The 21,828-nt window shown below is 36.7% G+C and overlaps 1 protein-coding gene across 2 annotated transcripts in view; it reads right to left on the bottom strand.

The window, feature by feature from the left end:
- The window catches only part of AGBE (1,4-alpha-glucan-branching enzyme), a 380,299-nt gene that overhangs the window by 170,295 nt on the left and 188,176 nt on the right, over positions 1 to 21,828 (bottom strand). The window lies entirely within an intron of this gene.

Raw genomic sequence — 21,828 nt, 5'->3', positions numbered from 1 at the left:
ATGACAAGGGACCATCCCTGGAAGTTGCAAAAGGAAGCTCCCATAAATGTTTCACTTATTATGTTCATTATTTTTACAGTCTTACACATTACTTACCTATCTTCTTCATACCTCATGGCAGAAAGCTGAGATAGATCCATTTTTTCTGATACCTCTATTCTGAGCCACTAGTTTGGCTTCTCTTCAGCTCTTCCAGCTAGCTCTTCTTTCCTTTGTCATTCTCCACCAAGTTAATTCAGGACTTCTATGCCAAAGCCACTATCAGAATCTTTCTGCTATCCATTTTCAGTGTGTCCAATCCATTTCCATCTTTGTTTTTTTACTTCATTCTTTTTTGCAGTAAGCTTATATGATAATAATTTAAAGATGCCAAGGAATTATATTCTTGGTTTAATCCTTTATCCAAGTGTAAGCAAACAAAGTTTACAACTTAAGTATTTTTTTAGGACTGGGGCAACTCGTATATAGAAGCTAATTACTTCAAATACTTGCCATAATATCCCATAACGCAAAGCACATATACTTACGAACATGTATAATGCTATGCTTTATGAGAAAGATCACAATCCAGTCTAGTTTCAACCTTTATTGAGGTCACATTAGTGGGAGTCAAATCCCTTATGTAAGTTGAAGTAACGTAGAAGTCATATTTCCATATACAAGTAGCCAAAAGGTGTCACATCTTATTACTAAAATACTCTGGGTTAGAGAATGACATTGGAAGTTCCCCCACAAATTAAAGAAGTCAAGAAATTATATTCTTGGTTTAATCCTTTATCCAAGTGTAAGCAAACAAAGTTTGCACCTGAAGTAACTTCAGAATTGGACATCTTCAGAACTTCTGTGAGATCTCAATAAACATTGAAAGCTGTCTGGGTAGTGACCCTTCCCATAATGCATAGCATAAGTCCATAAGAATATGTTCTCTAAGAATTATCAACACGTTAGCACAAGAATATTTTAATATTTGCCAAATATTTCAGTCTGAAATTAACAGACTATCATCAGTGGCTTGATGGAATAGTTTTTACAGAATGGAATATAAACAATTGTTGATTCAAAAGTAGATGAGCATGAGCCATGTGATGTTATATTGCTAAGCAGTAAAGAGAGGTAAATTTCATCAGAGTGATAAATAAATTATAGGTATTAATTCACAATTTCATATAACAATCTTAATTTATAAATTCAATTAAAGATAACATTAGACTAATATAAGAATAAGAAGGTCTCGATTGAAAAAAAAAAAAAAAACAGTGTTTTATCCGGATTAAACTTTCCCATATTTTTGACAAGGATAGGCAATCATTTCGATTCAAGTTAGGGCATTGAAGTAAGGCCTCAGTACTCTCTTTGAATAGGCATTCGAATTTATAGCAACATCTGTGTAGAAGGCAAGTCTTGGACCAGAGAATGCTGTGGCTTGTCTCTATCCTGTGTTGCACCAATCCACATTTATCGGATTTGTGACTGTATTCTTTTTTCTATAGAGCATCAGGGTTGTCCAAAGTAAGACAGATTGCAGTCACACAGACTTGATATACACCAGGCAGCAACAAAGTTGAGCATTTATCTTTAGAAGAGGGGAAATAGGTGGATATTTTGTTAATAGGGATATAAGTGGCTGTTAAATCATATTTCTACAGAATTCTTGAAATTGGTTCTGAAATTCTGGAAATACATGGAATTGGAACTCGACATACTGATTCTTTGTTGTTCTGGATTAGATTGTAGGAATCAAACAGATGTTGTGTAGTCTTTTCGGAGAAGCCATTTAATTTCATGTAATGTTTGATAGTTGAAAGTTCTGTCTGTAATTCGTGGGGAATTGAGCAATTAGTTCTGGCTCATCAAATTAAACATTTTATGATTCCTGTTTTTTGATAAGGATGATGGGAAGATTGTTTGAGAATGTAACGTCCAGTATATGTTATCTTTAATTTCTGTAAGTTGTTGTTGTCAGAATAACTGAAGGTGAGTAGATGAGAAGGATGTCTAAAAAAGATAACTAGTTGTCTTTTTCAATCTCCATGGTAAACTTGATATTAGGGTGTAAAGAATTGATTTTGGCTAAAAAGGAAGATAAGGAATCTCTGTTGTGAGGCCACGTGTCATCCCTGTCAAAAAACAGGAATCATAAAATGTTTAATTCAACAAGCTAGAACTAATTGCTCAACTTCCTACGAATTACAGAAAGAACTTTCAACTATCAAACATTACATGAAATTAAATGGCTTCTCCAAAAAGACTACACAACATCTGTTCGATATCTACAATCAAATCGAGAACAACAGAGAATCAATACGTCGAGTTCCAATTCCATATATTTCCCAAATTTCAGAACCAATTTCAAGAATTCTGAAGAAATATGATTTAACAGCCACTTATATTCCTATTAACAAAATATTGACCTATTTCCTCTCTTCTAAAGATAAGTGCTCAACTATGTCGCTGCCTGGTATATATCAGGTTCAATGTGACTGCAATCTGTCATACTTTGGACAAACCAGATGCTCTATAGAAAAAAATAATACAAGAACATCAATTGTGCATTCTTCACAACAAATTCAATAAGTCTGGATTGGTGCAACACAGGATAGAGACAAGCCACAACATTCTCTGGTCTTGACATCTGTGTAGACTTGACTTCTACATAGATGCCGCTATAAATTCGAATGCCTATTCAAAGAGAGTGCTGAGGCCTTCGTTCAATGCCCTAACTTGAATTGAAATGATTGCCTGTTCTTGTGAAAAATATGGAAAAGTTTAATCCAGATAACACACTAAGTTTTTTTTTTTCAATTGAGACCTTCTAATTCTTACATTAGTCTAATGTTATCTTTAATTGAATTTATAAATTAGACTGTTATATTATTATTATTATTCAGGCCTCCAAGAGTCAAAAGACTCATCATGGGAGGTCCTTCCTAAGAAATACAAAGTCTATCAAGACTGATCGAAAGGGGGGTATTCCCCTAAGAAACACAAAGTCTATCATACCACTCCTTGAACTCATTGACCATTCTCACTCTCACCACTCCATCAGGCAATACATTCCATGGTTCAACCACCCTCTATGCAAAGAAACCACTCCTCTACCCTTTTGCTCAGAGTTTCCTTTCGTAACTTCCAGGGATGGCCTCTTGTCATCACTCCTTCCCGCTTTTCAACCACTCGAAAGAACTCCCCAGTGTCAAACATGTAACCACCTCTCAACACTTTAAAAGTCTCAATCATATCACCTCTCCTTCTATCCACCAAACTCTGCAGTCCACATTCCCTCAGCCGATCCTCATAACTATCATTGTACAGTCCTGAAACTATCTTTGTTATCTGCCTTTGTACCCTTTCCACAGTTAATTTATCCCCTTCAAATCCTGGGAACCAAATCTGAGAACAAGAGTCTAAGTGTGGTCTGATCAGGGTCTTATACAACGGAATGATAACTGCTTTATCTCTGCAGGTCAGTGTCCTTCTCATTATTGCAGCAATCCTTTGTGTTACCTTCACCACCTTTGCAATATGTCCCCTAAATTTCAGGTTTCTATCAATCATCAACCCCAGATCTCTTGTCTCCCCTACTTCCTCCAGTATAACTCCTTCCACAGAGTAAGCAGTGTCCCATCGATGTTATACCCAAACCTCAAGACCTTACATTTTGCTGCATTAAACCGACACCCCTATTCATTTGCCCATCTATCTAGCTTATTCAAATCCTCTTGCAGGGCTGCCGCATCTGCACTATTACTAATAATCCTTCCCAGCTTTGCATCATCTGCAAACAACTGAATATCCCCTTGCAATCCACTGCCAATGTCATTAATATAAAGGTTAAACAATATAGGTCCCAGTACTGAGCCCTGTGGGACTCCACTTGTAACCCTCTGCTTCCTTGAAACTGCCCCACTATACACAACTCTCTGATAGCTATCAGACAGCCAATCCTGAATCCATTTGACCAATCTGACATCCAGATCCATGTGCAGCAACTTAAATATCAGCTTATCATGTGGCACCCTGTCAAATGCCTTTGCTGATTCTAAGAAAATAGTAGTATATGCCTTTCTATCATAAAAGGCTAGCATATTGTTAAAACAAGAGCGCCGCTTCACAAATCCATGTTGACTCTCACAGATAACATTACCCTCATCTGCGCAATGCTGTATACGGTCCTTCACTACTTTCTCCAAGATCTTAATAACTACTGATGACACACAAACTGGTCTATAATTAGAAACTTCCAGTCTGCTACCGCCCTTATGCAAAGGCACTATCTTACCTTCCCTCCATTCCATGGGCACCTTTCCCGCAGCCCGACTTTCATTGAAAAGCCAGGTTAAAGGCACTGTCAGTTCCCTAGCACATTCTCTCAAAACTCGTGGTGAAATACCATCCAGTCCCACAGCTTTACTGACATCCAGAGTACTCAGTATTTGAAACACACTCTCCTCCTGTACCTCTAAACCTTGAACCTGCCCTATCCCTCTAGCATTAAAATTGACTCCTCCAGGATGAAATACTCCAATAAAGTGTTCATTGAACAATTTTACTATGTCCTCTGCATCAGTCACTCTATTCCCATTTTTATCCCACAATATAATTCTTTCACAGTCATTTCTCCTCCTACTGGCCACATAGCTAAAAAATTCCCTACGATTTTCTTTGGATCTTAGGGCTAATCTCCTCTCATATTCCAGTTTCGTCTTCCTTACCATACTAGTCACTCTTCTGGCCTGTGTCTTATATTCTTCATGCATCTTTTCTTCTCCTGTCTCCTTATATCTCTTCCACAGCATCTTTTTCGCATGCAATTCCTGTTTAATATTGTTTGTCATCCACTTTACTCCAAATTGTGTCCTCTTGTTCACTCGTGGTATACAACTTACCATTGCTGCTAACAAATATTCTTTCATAATTTCCCACGAACTAATGATATCCCAGCCTTCCAATTCCTCCCTCCATGAAACTTCCCCAAGTTGACGTCTTAGACTATTATAATTACCTGTCTTATAATTCCACATATGTTCCTGTCTCTTTGATACTCCTGCATGTCTATTCATTTTCCAAGTCAAAACCATATGGTTACTCTTCCAACTGGTGGGAGAGATGTCATCTCAGTTATTATCAACTCTTCTGATGCTATAACCAAATCCAAAACTCTTGAACCTCTTGTTCCCTCTATTACATGTTGCCTAAGACATTTGTCACTCAAGAATTCTAGAAATTCCATTCCCTTATTGCTACATGCATCTTCCTCTCCTCATTTTATACTACTGTAGTTAAAATCTCCCATAACAATTATTCTTCTTGCACTTGCAAAACACAACTGCCTAAACATTTTCTGGTCCCCACCCTCTGTACTCCTGGGTCTGTAGCAACACCCCACTAAATATCCTGTCTTGCCCACCTCTACCTCACACCATATGCTTTCAAAATCATTAGTGTCACTGCCTTCCAAAGTCTCCACTCTTAGAGGACATAGGTCACTTATCATAAGCAGTACTCCACCACCACGCTTTCCCTTCCTATCTTGCCGAAAAATGCTGTACCCAGCGACTTCTATTCCTGTTATTATATCCTCTTCCGTTGACCACGTCCCAGTGAGCCCAATAATTTTTGGCCATTCTGATGCTATCTGACCCACCAATTCCTCTCCCTTATTCCGGTTACTCCTGGCATTAGTATATATATAAATACCGTTGTTTCTATACCCAGAATTATCCCCTCTAGACTCCACTGGGCTCAGTATTACCTGATGTCTCCCAAGTACGCATTCCCACAAGAGGCCTACCATTCACCCTGGGACACAGTGACTCGTTCAGAACAGCAATCTCTCCAGATGCCTATATCCTTCCTCATTCAAATGTAAGTGGTCTCTTGCATACAATTCCTCTCTGTCCTCAAATGCACTCCAAGCATCCACATATTTCAGTCCTCTCTTGTCACACATTCTAGCTATTATGTCATTCAATATTACCGCTCTTCTGCTCAGTTTGTCATTATCATATCCTAGGCAACACACACACACCAGCTTTCCCCTCTGTGTCTTCTTTCGTACCACCTCAAGCAAGAATCTCATATCTCTCGCAGCCCTATTTACACCACCACTCAAGTAATTTGTTCCCACCATTACAATCATCTCATCCACCCTTTCACCACTCTTAACTGCCAAAGCCACCCATTCTATCGTTCCTCCTGGCAAACACTCCTCACGCATCCTATCTTGAACACCATGGATCATTGAGTCCCCATACATTATACCTCTTACCATTCCCTCTCTCCTATTGTTTCCATTTTCTCCTCTTCTTTCATTCCCATACCTCTCTCTCTCATTCCCTCTCCTACTGTTTCCATTTTCTCTTCTTCTAGCACTCGCATACCTCTCTCTCTCATTCCATTCTCTCTCTCATTCGCAGCCCTATTTACACCACCACTCAAGTAATTTGTTCCCACCATTACAATCATCTCATCCACCCTTTCACCACTCTTAACTGCCAAAGCCACCCTTTCTATCGTTCCTCCTGGCAAACACTCCTCACGCATCCTATCTTGAACACCATGGATCATTGAGTCCCCATACATTATACCTCTTACCATTCCCTCTCTCCTATTGTTTCCATTTTCTCCTCTTCTTTCATTCCCATACCTCTCTCTCTCATTCCCTCTCCTACTGTTTCCATTTTCTCTTCTTCTAGCACTCGCATACCTCTCTCTCTCATTCCATTCTCTCCTCTTCTAGCACTGCCATACCTCTCTCTATGTCTGTATCAATTTTGTCAATTGTTTGTATTCCACCTTGTAAAAACTGTTCCTATCAAGCCACTGATGATAGTCTGTTAATTTCAGACTGAAATATTTGGCAAATATTAAAATATTCTTGTGCTAATGTGTTGATAATTCTTAATTTCATGTCACAAGTGTCTCTCAAGAATAAATATGTGCTCTGCATTATGGGATATTAAGGCAAGTGATGTGAAGTCATTAGATTCTATGTATGAGTTACTCAGTCCTGAAGTTACTTCACACGCAAACTTTGTTTGCTTACAGTTGGATAAAGAATTAAACCTAGAATATAATTTCTTGGCATATTTCATTTATAGTATAACCAAATGGAAAAACTTTCAACTTATAAAATGATGTGTAAATCATCACTGGGGGCAAAATATTTTTAATATTTCAAAATCCAAATGTGGGCTTAAAATATTAAAAATATTTTGATCATGCCTTAAAATCTTCTCTACTTCATTTTTAATCCTATTTATCCATATTCTACACAAAATTTTTGCAGGTACAAAGAGTAGGCTAATTCCCCTCCATCTAGTGAGATTTCCTTTCTTAGGGATTATAATTATCATTGCTTCTTTCCACTGTTCAGGTATCTTTTAAGTCTCTAGCACTTTCCTAAGGATCAGTTGCAGTTTATCAGCAGCAGTTTATTTAGTTGTCTTAAGCATTTTTATTGCTATATTATCATTGCCTGAAGCCTTTCCACTTTTTTTTCTGTTACATTTGTTATTTCATTTTTAGATATAGGTTATGTTATATTTAAATTTATGCTTACAGGAGGTTCTTCCATTATTGAACTTCTAATCATATCAGTTATATTGTCTACATTTAGAATTTCATCAGTGTTCTTTCCACAATCTTATCCTCTTCAGTTAGCAGCAAACCATCTTTATCTCTTATAGCATTTACTTGCTTTTAAGCATATTTTTCTTGTCATCTCATACAGTCTCCCAATGTGCCCTAATTTGCTGCCTTCTGTGCTTCTGCCAAACTGTTTCAAATAATTCCCTTTATCCTCTCTTGCAGATCTTTTAACTAACTTGTCTTTCTCTCTATAACTGCTGAAATTAATTTCTTTAGCTCTGTGGGACTCAGAACTGTCAAACATCACTTTGTGCCTTTCTGATAACTAAATGTTGTTATTTTTCTCTTCTTAGCACCCAAACAGTCTCTTGCAACCTCATTATATACTATTTTAAAATTTTTCCTTTGCATTTCAATCATGTCTTCTGAGCTTTCTACTTTCTCACCTTCTAGCTTCTCATTTTCAAAAAAAATATGAAATCAATTTTATCATAAGTGAAAAAAGGGTTTTCTTAATTTCATTCATTTTTAATTTAGATATGTCATATTTTCCCCTCCCATTTTGATTTCTAATTTTTTTTAATCCCATGCACTTTTATTTTGGCTGTTACTAAACAGTGATCAGATCCTACATCAGCTCCTAGCCTTACTTTAACATCTAAAAGTGGACTCCAAAAATTATCCTTGATTGCAATGTGATCAATGTGATCAATTAGGATTTTTTTTTTACCATCAGGTGATAACCAATTCATTTTATGTATGTTTTTATGCTTAAATGAGCTTCCTCCTATAAAATTATTCATTTCACAAAATGCCACCAATAGGTCACCATTCTCATTTCTTGAATCACATGCTTCATTAAATGGAGGCGCAGGGTGGACAGGGGAACACAGCATGAGAAAGGTGGTCACTCATATCGCAAAAGAAGTAACGGTGTATAAAGAGGGCTCCCATTTCAGATAAGTCTTTTGAAATAATAATATATAAGCGTGTGCTCATGAGTAAGAGTTGCTATAAAAGGTTGTGCACTTGTAGGGTTATTAGTGTGTGGGATATTTTGTTTAAATTTATTTACAAATTTGTTGGTATTAGAGCTTAGTGTAGTAACCAGCAAAGGAAAGATGACAGCGGCTTTTTCCATGCAGGAATTTAACTTAGACTTCAGTTGTGTCGTGAAATGTGAGGTGTGCGATATGTACTCATTTGATTATATAGATAAATTCTGGATATTTAAGGCAGATGGAAGGAAGGTATGTGCAAAGTGTGAGCTGAATGAGGACTTGAGGAGTGCTATGTTGATGACTGAAAGTGTTATCAGCAAGAATGCCACGAGGAGGATGAGTGCTCGTCTGATAGAGAAGGACGGTGTAAAAGAGCAGTGAAAAAAAAAATGTTAAAAAAGTTTTGAAAAAGAAAACAAGTGATCTGAGAAACCTAACTGATGGTAAGAAAAAGAAAGTAATGCGAATGTGGCAAAAGGCAATGAAATTGAGAGAATGAATGAAAGCAAAAATGTGACACAAGATTTGAAAGCTGAGTTGGTAAGGAAGAGGCAAGAGATGAAATGGATGTGGAATGAAGTTAAGAAAATTCGAGATATGTATGGGAGAGTGAAAATAATGAAAACAAATAATGGTGGTATAAAAGAGGTAACAAAAGACTTGTGAGTGGCATTGTATGGTGATTCAATTATTAAAGGTGTGCTGACGAGAGGATGCACAAGGTAAAGGTATGTTTTACTGAAGGTAGAATGAGTAGAGTGATTGAGGCATTGGATATGAGAAGTAAGAGAGCAAAAGAGTTGGTAGTTGTAATAAGTACAAATGACTTGACTGCGAAGAAAGAATGTCAGATTGGATATCAGGAGGTTGCTTAGATGGATAAAAGAAAATAGTGTGATAGCAAAAGCGGTAAGTGTGTTGCTTAGGTATGACAGAACTGTGCAAGGAGAAAGGAGTGCAGTTTGTTAATGTGTGGAATGAGTCTGAAGGACAAAGTAAACTTTATAAGAGTGATGGACTGAATTTCAGTGGTTTTGGTGTGAGTTGCTTGAAGAGACTGCTGATAGAAGGTAGAGAAGTGAATGTAGAGAATGAATCTGATCAAGTAGAAAGTGATGTGGAAGAGCAGGAGAGTAAGGCAGGAGAGACTGAAGAGGTGTTTTTGAATGTAGAAGTGAGCGGCATGCGTATAGAGAATGAATGAACAGGTGTCCAAGATGGACAGAGGAACACAGCATGAGAAAGGTGGATGCTCCAAGAGGATGTGAATGCATGTGTAGACAGGAAAGAAAGGGTATGATCTGGGTTGTGGGGAAAACAGTTGGATTTGAAGAGTGTTTAAGATGAATAAAGAGAAAGGAAAATGGCTTGAGTTGAGCATCAAGAAATCACATCGAATGAGTGGTATCAGTGGAACTAGCTATAGATCCAGGAATAAGCCACTGTGTTTGTATACAAATGTTAGAGGTGTAAGAAATAAGGCAAATGAAATGGTTGCATTAATGGAGTCTGTTCACCCAAAAATTGTTAGAATAAGTGAGACATTGGATAAGAACAACATCCTGACAGGAATAGAGATGGAAGGGTATGATGTGTTTCATAAGAATAGAAAGGGTAAAAAGAGAGGGGGAGTGCTGCTATTGATAACAGATAAAGAGTTATGTCCATACAAAGTAGAGATGCAAGACAGAAATAGTGCCAGTGGCTTTGAGGGTATGGTATGAGATAGCGGTGAATAGAATGAAATACTTGGTTGGATGTTGTTATAGACCTGGTAATGTGGATAGCAGTGACTATGAAATGTATAGTCAAATTAGCCAAGCAAATAAGAAAAGGGTGATTATTATGGGTGATTTCAATTATGGAAATATAAACTAGGAAGATGAGATAGCAACTGGACGAAAAGAAAATGAGTTTCTTGAGTTTTTGAGAGACAACTACAGTACGTAACAGAGGGCAAACAAGAATTGAGGAGTGTGAATTTGATCTTCTCATTAGAGGATGTAATTATAAACGAGGTATCCAATCACCCTCCCAATTGGTGAGAGTGACCATGAAGTGATTACCTGTGTGGCTAATAGTAGTGTGAGAACCTCAGTGAGAAAAATGTATATGTGGAACTACAAGGGTGGTGATTATGAAGAATGCAGGAGACAGCTTGCAGGTGTAGCATGGAATGAGGCGTTAGCTCTAGAAAAGAGATCAATGCAGCTTGAGGAATATTCAAGAACTATCTAGTAGAAGCAATGCATAAATGTATTCGAAGGGTCAGAAGGTTAAATAAGGCAGGTGTGAAATGAATGAATATAGAGATTAAGCATGCGATACAGAGAAAAAGAGCATTATGGAGGCAGCTTAAGAGAAGTGGTAATAACCAATTCCATGAGGATTACAAAGACCAGACAATGCGGGTGACTTGGCTGGTAAGGGTAGCAAAAGTGATGTATGAGCAGAAGTTAGCTAATGAAACCAAAAAGAATCCTAGAGAGTTCTTTCGATATGTAACCAGCAAAAAAAAAAAGATGATTATGGAAGGATGACACTGATTGGAGAAAATGGTATGAGGACAACTGTTACATAAGATATAGTGGAGATACTTAATGAGAAGTTCATAAAGGTCTTTCATTCTTGTGAATGTGATTTCGTGGAGAGATTGACAGCAGTTGATGATGAGGAGGAGAGACTGATTGTGAGCAAGAGGTGTATGGAGAGATGAGCAAACTTGATGTTAATAAGACTGTGGGACTTGATAATATATCACCACATATTCTGAAGGAATGTGCCTGGAAGTTGACATCTGCCTGGACATATTTTTTTAATATGTCGAGGCACTGGGTAAAGTTCCAAAGGAGTGGAAGGAGGGCAAGATTGTGCCACTTCATAAGGTCTGTTTTAGGCCATTACTGTTTAACTTGTATGTTAGTGATATTGGCAAAGATTTGGATGGAGATATTCAGTTGTTTGCAGATGATGCAAAGTTGGAACAAACTATCAAGAGTAGAGAAGATGTTGTGGCCTTACAAGAAGAGTTGAATAAATTCAGTGAATGGGCATGGGATTGGAGATGCCAGTTCAATATTGCAAAGTGTAAGGTTTTAAAATTTGGGAAACAAAGATGGGATGTAGAATTTATGCTTGGTGGGAATATATTGTCAGAGGTGGAGGAAATGAGATATTGGGGTGATAGTAGATAATAAGAATCTGAAATTTAGGGGACACACTTCCAAAATTGTGAGGACAACACAAAGACTTCTGAGAATGATGCAGAGGACACTGACTTGCAGAAGTAGGGAGATTCTTATTCCATTGTATAAGGCTTTATACAATGCACAGATATGGTCACCTGGTTTCTAAACGGACACAGAGATGTTGAAAAGGGTCCAGAGGCAACTGACTAAGGTAGTTTCTGATCTCTTCAATGTTGAATATGAGGAAAGATGGAGAAGACAATTTATAGACTCGAGAGGATAGGAGGAAGAGGGAGTGATATGATAGAGGCATACAAGTTGATAAGGGGTTGTTATAGGATCAATGTTGGAAAAGTTCTACCGAAAATAGTGGGAGATAAGGGAAAACCAGAAGTCATCCCTGGAAACTCTATAAACAGGGTGTGAACAGGGGAGTGAGAAGCAGTTTTTTTGCATGCAGAGTTGTGAATGATTGGAATGCCTTGCCTGAAAGCATGGTGTTTGCAGAGAATTTGAGTGTGTTTAAGGTGTGGTATGATGAGCTGTATGTATGATAAAAGGACTTCCTATATTAGTCATCGACTCCATGGGGTCTTGGGGTAATAATAATAAATAATGCTCTCTCTCTCTCTCAATCTTCATTATTTCTTTTGCCAACTTTAGCAACTTGATTCCATGTTGACTATAATTCCTCTCTTCAACACCCTTCTCATTTGTTGGTGGATGTACTTGTATTATGGTTAATTTAATACACCTCGAATATAATCTAGCCATTATTATCCACTCATTTATGGGCTTCTAATTTATCAAGCTTTTACTTGTGTATGCACTAAATAAGAGGGTGGTCTGAAAAGTTCTCGGCCCTGACTATAGATGGCAACACTATTGGCAAGATTTTTTTTCCTAAGTTGGTAGATCTGTCATGAGCATACATGTCATATTACAAGTCATTCTATCAAGTAGTTTGTTTAATTTGCTTCAGACAGCTGTCTGAAGCAAAAGTGTTGTCTGTATCCCTTGAAATGGATAAAATTGAATATCGTGCAGTTATAAAATTCTTTGTAAAAGAAGGTTTAATGCCAAAAGAGATTCATTCAAAGTTCATAAAAGTTTATGGGCATTCTTTTCCTTCATTTTCGACAATTAAGAAATGGGCTGCCAAGTTTAAATGTGGCCATACCAGCCTTGAAGATGATCCATGTGAAGGACGTCCAAAAGGTGTAACAACACCAGAAATCATTGATCAAGTGTATGATATGGTATTGGATGACCGGTGAGTCAAAGTGTGTGAAATTGCTGAGATTATAGGCATTTCAAAAGAATATGTAGGATATTATATGGTTTGCACAAGATGGATGCCACACTTGCTCAAAGCTGATCAAAAACGCACTAGCATGAAAATCTCTGAACAGTGCGTGGAGCATTTTAACAAGAATAAAACTGATTTTGTGCATTGATTTATTACTGTGAATGAGACTTGGATTCACCATTACACACCAAAATCCAAACAGCAGTCAAAAAGTGGACAGAAGCCAGTTTTTCAGCATCCAAAGTCGGTTCCATCAGGAGGAAAGGTCATGGCATCGGTGTTTTGGGATGCTAAAGGCATTTTGGTTATTAATTATCTTGAAAATGGTCAAACAATAACCACAGAATATTATTCCAATCTTTTAAATAGATGAAAAAATTCGTGAGAAAAGACCTGGTTTGCAAAAGAACAAAATTATCTTTCATAAGGACAATGCACCTGCACACAAAGGTGTTTTAAAAATGGAAAATTAAGGGATCTTCACTATGAATTGTTGGAACATTCACCATATTCCCTAGATTTTGCTACTTCTGACTTCTATCTCTTCCCAAAACTAAAAATCTTCCTCGCTGGTCAGAGTTTTTCTTCGAATCAAGAGAAGATTGCGGCTGTAGAGGGGTATTTTGCAGATCTTACTGGGAAACACTACAGGGACGGGATAATGGTGCTGGAGCATCGGTGGAATAAATGAATTAGTCTTGAGGGAGATTATGTTGAAAAATAAAAATTATTTTGAAATTATAAATTAGTTTTTTCATTGTTAGACCGAGAACTTTTCAGACCATCCTCAAGTGCCACACCTTTTTCATGACTTTCATCTGATCCTGAATACAATATTTGATATCCACCTACAGATATATATTGGGAAAAATTCATTAATATGTTTTGTTATACAATAAAGTAATTTGTAAATATATGTATTCATTCACAATTTACTAATGCAATTGTACACATTCTATTATCAGAGCTACCATGTGGTTAAAGAAGTGGTGATATTAAAGGAGACTTAAATGTAGTTATAAGTGGTAAGTATGTTGTAATACTTAAGGAATAACAGAAATATTGTATATATATTATAAATTCATTTATATTGTTTACAGTAATGTTTCTATGTCAAACACTCATAGCATACAATTGCTGTAATAATGGCAGCCAAGTTGTCACTTGAGTTTTGCTTTGAATCTCAGTAACAGACATGCAAGTTTGTTGTTTTTTTTAAAACAGATGTCGCTGGGTAACAAGAACACTAGTAAGAAAAAGTAAGCAAGCGCAGAAGGAGAGCTGGAAAGGTCTAATAAACTACCAAGGTAAGTCTCTAATCTCTGAAAAGTTTTTAATATGCATCTAACTACTCTCCAAGGAGTAACTGTGAAGTTAATAACTGAAGAACAGTATAATGTATCAAGCATTCAGAGATTAGTGAGAATATTTTGTGCTTAATGAAAAGCAAGTGATATATGTTCCAAGGAACAAAACAGAATCTGCAGCAAAGTTCTTTTTATTGGAAGTGCAATTAGAAATGCTCAATTAATGTATTCTTATTATCTGAGTGATTATTCTTATTCTCTCAGAATTGTATTTAACCGTGAGTCAGAGAGTGAAAGAATTTTATTAAACTCATACTATGTAAACTTCAGCAAAATAAGGAAGGATGCATTAAGGAAACTTGCTTACATATGTATATTCTAAGGAATTTGAGAGATAAGACAGAAAGAAAAGGAACGAGTAAACACAATAAAATAAATGGAGAAGTTGTTCTCATATAGCCAGTGAAACTACAGAACTTTCAGCTGAATGCCGTGTTGAATTTGCTTTGTAAAGTACTGTAATACTATCTCTCAGAATTGTATTTAAGCGTGAGTCAAAGAATTTTATTAAGCTCATACTGTGCAAATATCTAGAATGGTCATTTATTACTTGTATCTATTAAAATAGCTGAAATGAATTTACTACTTTTAATTCTATGGAGAATATGAAGTCAGATCTCTTTAGAGAGCGAGAGAGAATTACTTAATATACAAAATTTGTATCTACTGTAGTATATATTTTCAGTAAATATTATTGTTATAATTGAGCTTCTTACTTTGAATAAGTAAATACTTTCAGATACTTGGGATGTGATCTATCATACGAAGAAGAAGAAAAAGACATAGACACTAAAATATCAAACCTTTGTCAAAGTAAATGGCATAATAAATAGTATATTTAAGCCATCCCTGGTACAAAAACACACTAGAATCAGACTATATAATGTCTTGTCAAAACCAACTCTACCATACGGAAGCGAAACATGGACCATGAAAAGGAAAGATGAAAAACGAATTCAAACAGCAGAAATGAAGTTCCCCAGAAAAACAGCTGGATATACCAAGCGGGACCACAAAACAAATGAAGAAATCTTACAATCCCTAAAAATCAAACCAATTAATTACTACATAAGACAGTATAAACAAAAATGGCTAAAACATTTAAATCGAATGGACAATAGCAGACTACCAAAAATATTATGCAGATACAAAATAAGTGGAAAAAGAAGAATCGGAAGACCAAGAAAGAGATGGCATGAGACTGGAACAGGCCACATGGCCTATATTCCATGATAGGAAGAAGAAGAAGACTTTGAATATACACAACATGCTGATTTGAAGTCAATGCACCATTATGGATACAAATATAAAACATTCTAACCAACTAAAATAAAATTACATTATATGTACAAATACATATATGTATATATATATGAAAGAATGATCACTAACTCGGTTAACATACATATTTTTTAAAAAGAATTGAATGACTAGAACCGAGATTTAAGTAAAAAGGTTTTAATATAAAAACACGAAACTTGTTTTTAATATAAAAACAAGTTTCGGCTTGTAACAGCCTTCATCAGGTGACATTATAAAAAAGGAAAAAACACTAAAACACTGAAGCTTAAATAAACTATGAACATCAAAGTTAATGGATATTCAAAGAGAATCATTGAAACATTCCTTCTTACTCCTAGACATTGCTCAGAAGAAACAAACAGATTCAAAGGCAATATATCTATTCCTTACATAAGTACAGTTTCATATAAATTAGCAAACGTTCTAAGAAAATACAATATCAGAACCTTGTTCACTCCACTTCCAAAGATCTGTTTCTTAATAAGCCACCCAAAACCTTGTCGTCATCATCTCAAATACCCTGGTGTATATAAAACATTGTGTGATTGTGATATTCCTTATTTTGGGCAGACAGACAAATCTGTTGAATTGCATATGGAAGAACACATGAGGGACATTACTTACAAGAGACAGCGAGCGAGTGCATTATCAAGTAATATCCTTTTCTCGGCTAATCTTAATGATGACAGCCAAAGTCACAAAGTCTGCTGGGAAAAATCTACTAACATCTTCCATTGCAATGATGAACTAGAGAGAAAAATCATGGAATTTAGGGAAATCATCTTCATCCTGTTCATGTAAATAATAACTTGAGCTACAACCTTCCAGATAGTCATTCAGCCGTAATCACGTACTGGCGTTCACAAGATGCTACTAGCATGTACTTTCCCAACAATACAACAAACGAAAGAACAGCTTTAAATACAACCACAACGATTTAATGTCAATTATGTATAGAGACTCTCTATGATGTTCATAGTTTATTTAAGCTTCAGTGTTCTAGTGTTTTTTCTTTTTTCTTTCTTTTATAATGGATGAAGGCACCTGATGAAGGCTGTTACAAGCCGAAACTAGTCGTATTTTTATATTAAAACCTTTTTACTTAAAATCTCGGTTCTAGTCATGCAATTCTTTTTTTAAAAAAAAACATATATATATATATATATATATATTCATTTGTAATATTAACTGACTTAAAACATATCCCAACCCCGAGTTAATAGCAGTAGTCATATATATATATATATATATATATATATGTTAAAGATACCAAGTTATTTTAAATATAAACCTGGTTTTTTTACTCCATTTCCCAAGTAAGCAAACAGACAAGTCAGTCAAGTTTGCACCTGCAAGTGTTGCAAGTCTAGCTGACCCTGCACGTAGTGCAAGTCCAAGGCAACTCATGGTAAAGGTAGAATAGGCTCTGATCACTATTCTTAATATTTATCCTTAATGCAAAACACATCTCCTGGAGGAGATGTATGCCTATTTATTAAAGGCAAGGGGCCACTACCCAGACCGGTTTCGACCTTTATTGAGATCTCATCAGTGGGAGCCAGGCTAAGAAATACTAAGTTTTAAGTAATACAGAGCTTGTAAATATTTTACCAATGCAAACTTGGCTGACTTGTCTGTTTGCTTACTTGGGAAATGGAGTAAAAAACCAGGTTTATATTTAAAATAACTTGCTATCTTTAACATATATTATAACCAAGGTAAAAAACTTTCCACACACACACACACACACACACACAGAACCCCCACCTTAATTTCACAGACCATCAATATAGAAGAGCAAACAGCTTGAAATATAAGTTGCACTAAAGCTTTTGACTGAGTCTGGCACAACAGCCTGTTAAGTAAGTTCCCATTATTTGTTTGGTCAGCCGCACAACTTCTGCAACTGGGTTGCCAGCTTTCTGACTGGACACATTACATGTGATGGTAGATTGTTCCTTATCCTTTCTATACAACTAATGCTGGGGTTCCACAAGGATCTGTTTTCTCACAAACCTTCTTCCTTCTGTATATCAACAAATTACTCCAACTGACTGCCAACCCAATATATAGTTTTGCTAATGACAGACATTGCACTCTTTTCATTTGATAAACTGTGCACTACAGAACCCCACCTTAACTTTACAGACATCAACCCTCTCTGTCTTCAATTTTGATCTCCATGCCATCCTCCAATGGGGTTCAAAGATAACGTTGTCAATTTCAATGCTTGCAAAACACAGTTCTGCCTAATTCCCTCCCCTCCCCAAAAAAAAACATTTTCTTCCAGTATTAACTTTGACAATACCGAAATCTCTCAACAAGATAAGATCTCTCCTTGAAATTACCGTAACATCAAGTTTCTTCTGGCAAAAACACGACATCACAACCATTGTCTCTTCAGCTTTCAAAAAAACTACGATTTCTCTTTTGCTCAAAGCACTACTTTGCCTCTGAACAATTGTAATCCTTATACAAATCTACCCAACTGTCAAATATCGCTCACATTTGGGATGGTGCCCCTGAGAGCTACCTAAAAATACTTGACTCAATATAGAAGAAAGAAATCAGATTGATCAATGATCCATCTCTCACACATGCATTTGATTTCTGCAATATGAATCTTCTTTAAACAGAATGGGAGAAGAAATATTAGCTAAACAGGTGTTCTTTGCCAGGATGCAGGAAAAAACCCATAGGAAGATCAATATGTAGGTGGATTGATCAGTAAAAAGTGCCTTAGAAGAGAGAAATATAAGATGTTGTAATATCAGAATGTTGACAGATAACAGGCTAATCTAGGAATGTTTATAGGAAGTTAGTAATGATGTAACTTTTCATGTTGTACTATCATAAGATCCTGTATGCACAATGATGATTTTTCATTGAACAACCTAATCTATGTAGTTGAAGTTCTTTGGCTTACTTATTTCATCATTAGTGACTGATTAAATTATGCAATTTTATTTATTTTATTCATGTGGGGTTCCCCCCATTCCTTGACCACCCCTTAGGACTGGGCGAGCCCTCCTAATGAGGGATTGAGTACTATATCCTATGACTGTAGCCTGTGTGTGTGTATATATACACAGGGCTGGTTTGCCTGCTTGCAGGATGAAAAACCCAGATAAACTGGGGGGGGACTGCTGTTCTAACTTGACCATGGCTGAGGAAGATCCTTAAGTTCCTCATGTCTTCAATGGGAATCGAACCTAGGACACTCCTTCCCCAGGCATATGGTTGCGAAGTGCATAGTCACTAGGCTAACCGAGCGGACTATTATGAAATGAATATGCCACTTGACATCACATTTTTTCTCACACTTTTTATTTTTAAAAATTAGCAAACCCTTAAGTGGAGATTTCAAAATGTTGCATGTATATGTGTTAATCTGCTAATGGCAATGACTTTTCCTCTTAGTTAAATCCATAATTTTGCCAATAAATTTTGTCTCTGTATTATGGATCAGTAATGGAACACTGATCCATAATTTATTTGTCAATCATGATTGATAATTTAATTATCTATTAATTAACTAGGCCTGGCTGGCCATGTGGTTAGTGTATCTGCTCTCCAGCCAAAAGGCTGTGGGTTCGAATCCCACCGTCGGCATGGATGATTGCGATTGTCTGTGAAAATACTAGTGGTGGTGGTATGCAGTAGATGGCATTGGTGTAGATAAGGGTTTCTCAAACTTTTCCTATGATGGAACACTTCTTAATCCTGAAATTTTAACGGAACACCTTGGTTAGAGTCAAGTATCATTGGTCTTGTATTCAATGCAAAGCTAAGCACATACTATCGCCAACACAGGCTGAATCACATCAAAAAATGCGACAGCGCACACTACAGGCATGCCGGGCTGCATCGCATGTGACCACACATTTCCTAGAAAAGATACCTCTGTACTTTACTCCCACTCAGAGGTGTCGACAACTGTAGGTGGCTGAGTTCAAATATGTTTGAACTTGTCGCAGCATTTAAAACCATTCCAGGCTCATATTAATTTTGATAATTTTTCACAGAACACTTATTCACTTTTCACGGAACATAGTTTGGGAAACGCTGGTGTAGGTGATGAACATAGCTGTAGTTGGTGGATTGAGTAGTGGAGACGGAGAGTTGTGGAGTAGGTGCCCTCCCTCGATGAGTCTTTGGACTCCCTGGAAGTATTATGAAATAATAATATAAATATTTCGATGGCAAATGTTCATCTGAAATATTATTATTATTATCTGAGACTGCAAATTTCTTAACTACTTTCTTGACTGCAAATAAAATTAACTTCCATGGATATCCCCCCCCGTGTTCTCTCCCCACCTTCCATATAACGAAAAATTCATCAGTTGAAATGCTATAACACCTATTCAAAAGTTTATAGACCTCTATCATATCACCCCTCTTTCTCCTGTTAACCAGAATCTGCAATCCACACACTCGCAATCTGTCCTTATAATCTAAATCCCATAATCCGGATATAATCTTTGTAACTCTTCTTTGCACTCTTTCCACAGCTTCTTTATCCCCTTGGAACCTGGGAGACCAAATCTGCACACAGTAATCCAGGTGTGGTCTTATCAAAGCCTTATAAAGAGGCAAAATTACTTCCTTATCCTTACATGTCAAGGTTTGCTTCAACATAGCAATTATCCTCTAAGTTGTATTTGCAACTTTTTCTATGTGACCTTTGAACTTTAAATTCTTATCCACCAATACACCAAGATCCCTTGCCTCTTCAGTTTCTTGTAGCATAACCCCACATAACCCCTATAATATGCCGCTGGAATTCTAATCAAGCCAAAGTGCATAACTTTACACTTACTAACATTAAACTGACAGTCATTTTCCTTTGCCCAGATTTCCAGTCTATTCAAATCATTTTGTAATTGCTGAATATCAGTAGCATCCCTGATTGCCCTGCCTATCTTCGCATCATCAGCAAACAATTGCAAATCTGATGATAGACCTTGCTTGATGTTCTTAATGTATAGATTGAACAATAATGGCCCAAGGACTGAACCCTGAGGTACACCACTGGTTACCTTAAATTTGACAGATTCACACCCGCTGTATACCACTTTTTGATATCTGTCTGTCAACAATCCCCTGATCCAAGTCAATAGATTATGTTCCAATCCCATATTCTTCAGTTTACACAACAGCCTATCGTGTGGTATCCTATCAAATACCTTAGAAAAATCCAACATTATCATAATGTATCCATTTCCTTTATCCAACTTGGCCGTAACATTGTTATAAAATATGAGCAAATTGCTAAAACATGACCTTCCTTTAGTAAACCCATGCTGTTCCCTGCAGAGTGTAGAATTCTTGTCTACCCATTTCTGTATGCGAGTTCTTACCAACTTCTCTAAAATCTTCACTACCACACCAGAAATACTAATAAGTTGGTAGTTAGACACATCAGTTTTTGCACCACCCTTGTGCAATGGAACTATCATACATTCCTTCCATTCCTGTGGAATGAAAGGAATGTATGAATTGGCTGGCATGAAAGGCCTAGCCAATTCAGCTGAACATTCCTTTAACAAATGGGCAGATATTCCATCTGTCCCTACTGACAAATTCTTATCCAGGTTATGCAAGAGCTCTTCAACCTCATTTTCATGAATCCCTAACTCTTCATCCAACATAGCAGTAGCACACCATACTACATATACCTGGTTGATATATCTTAGCAAAGATGAGCACTCATTAACTGAACAATCACCTTAGCTTCCTCAAGTTTCTTTTCCTCCTCCTTCATCCCTGCAACATTGAGGAACAGTCTTTCCCCTGATGTGATTCCCAAGGAATACAACATGCAGGGCTTCAAATCAAATGGAAATAAGTTTCTCCTTTCCCAACTCACCACCCATCAATACTAACTTACAAAAGGTATCAATCAACCAACTCTCGTATAAGGATGGATAAAAACTGAATCTGTAATTAAAATGCAATATCACCTTAATTTCCACAATCAAATATGGTAGTTATTTAAAAATTATTCAGAGAAATTAAGACAGCTGTACTCCTACATTGTGCTAATGAGTTATAATGAATCAGCACTT

Source organism: Typopeltis vanoorti, chromosome 21 (genome assembly GCF_054136105.1).
Source record: "Typopeltis vanoorti isolate ZY-2024b chromosome 21, IOZ_Tvanoo_1.0, whole genome shotgun sequence".
Lineage (NCBI taxonomy): Eukaryota > Metazoa > Arthropoda > Arachnida > Uropygi > Thelyphonidae > Typopeltis > Typopeltis vanoorti.
This window is presented reverse-complemented; position numbering and strand designations above follow the sequence as displayed.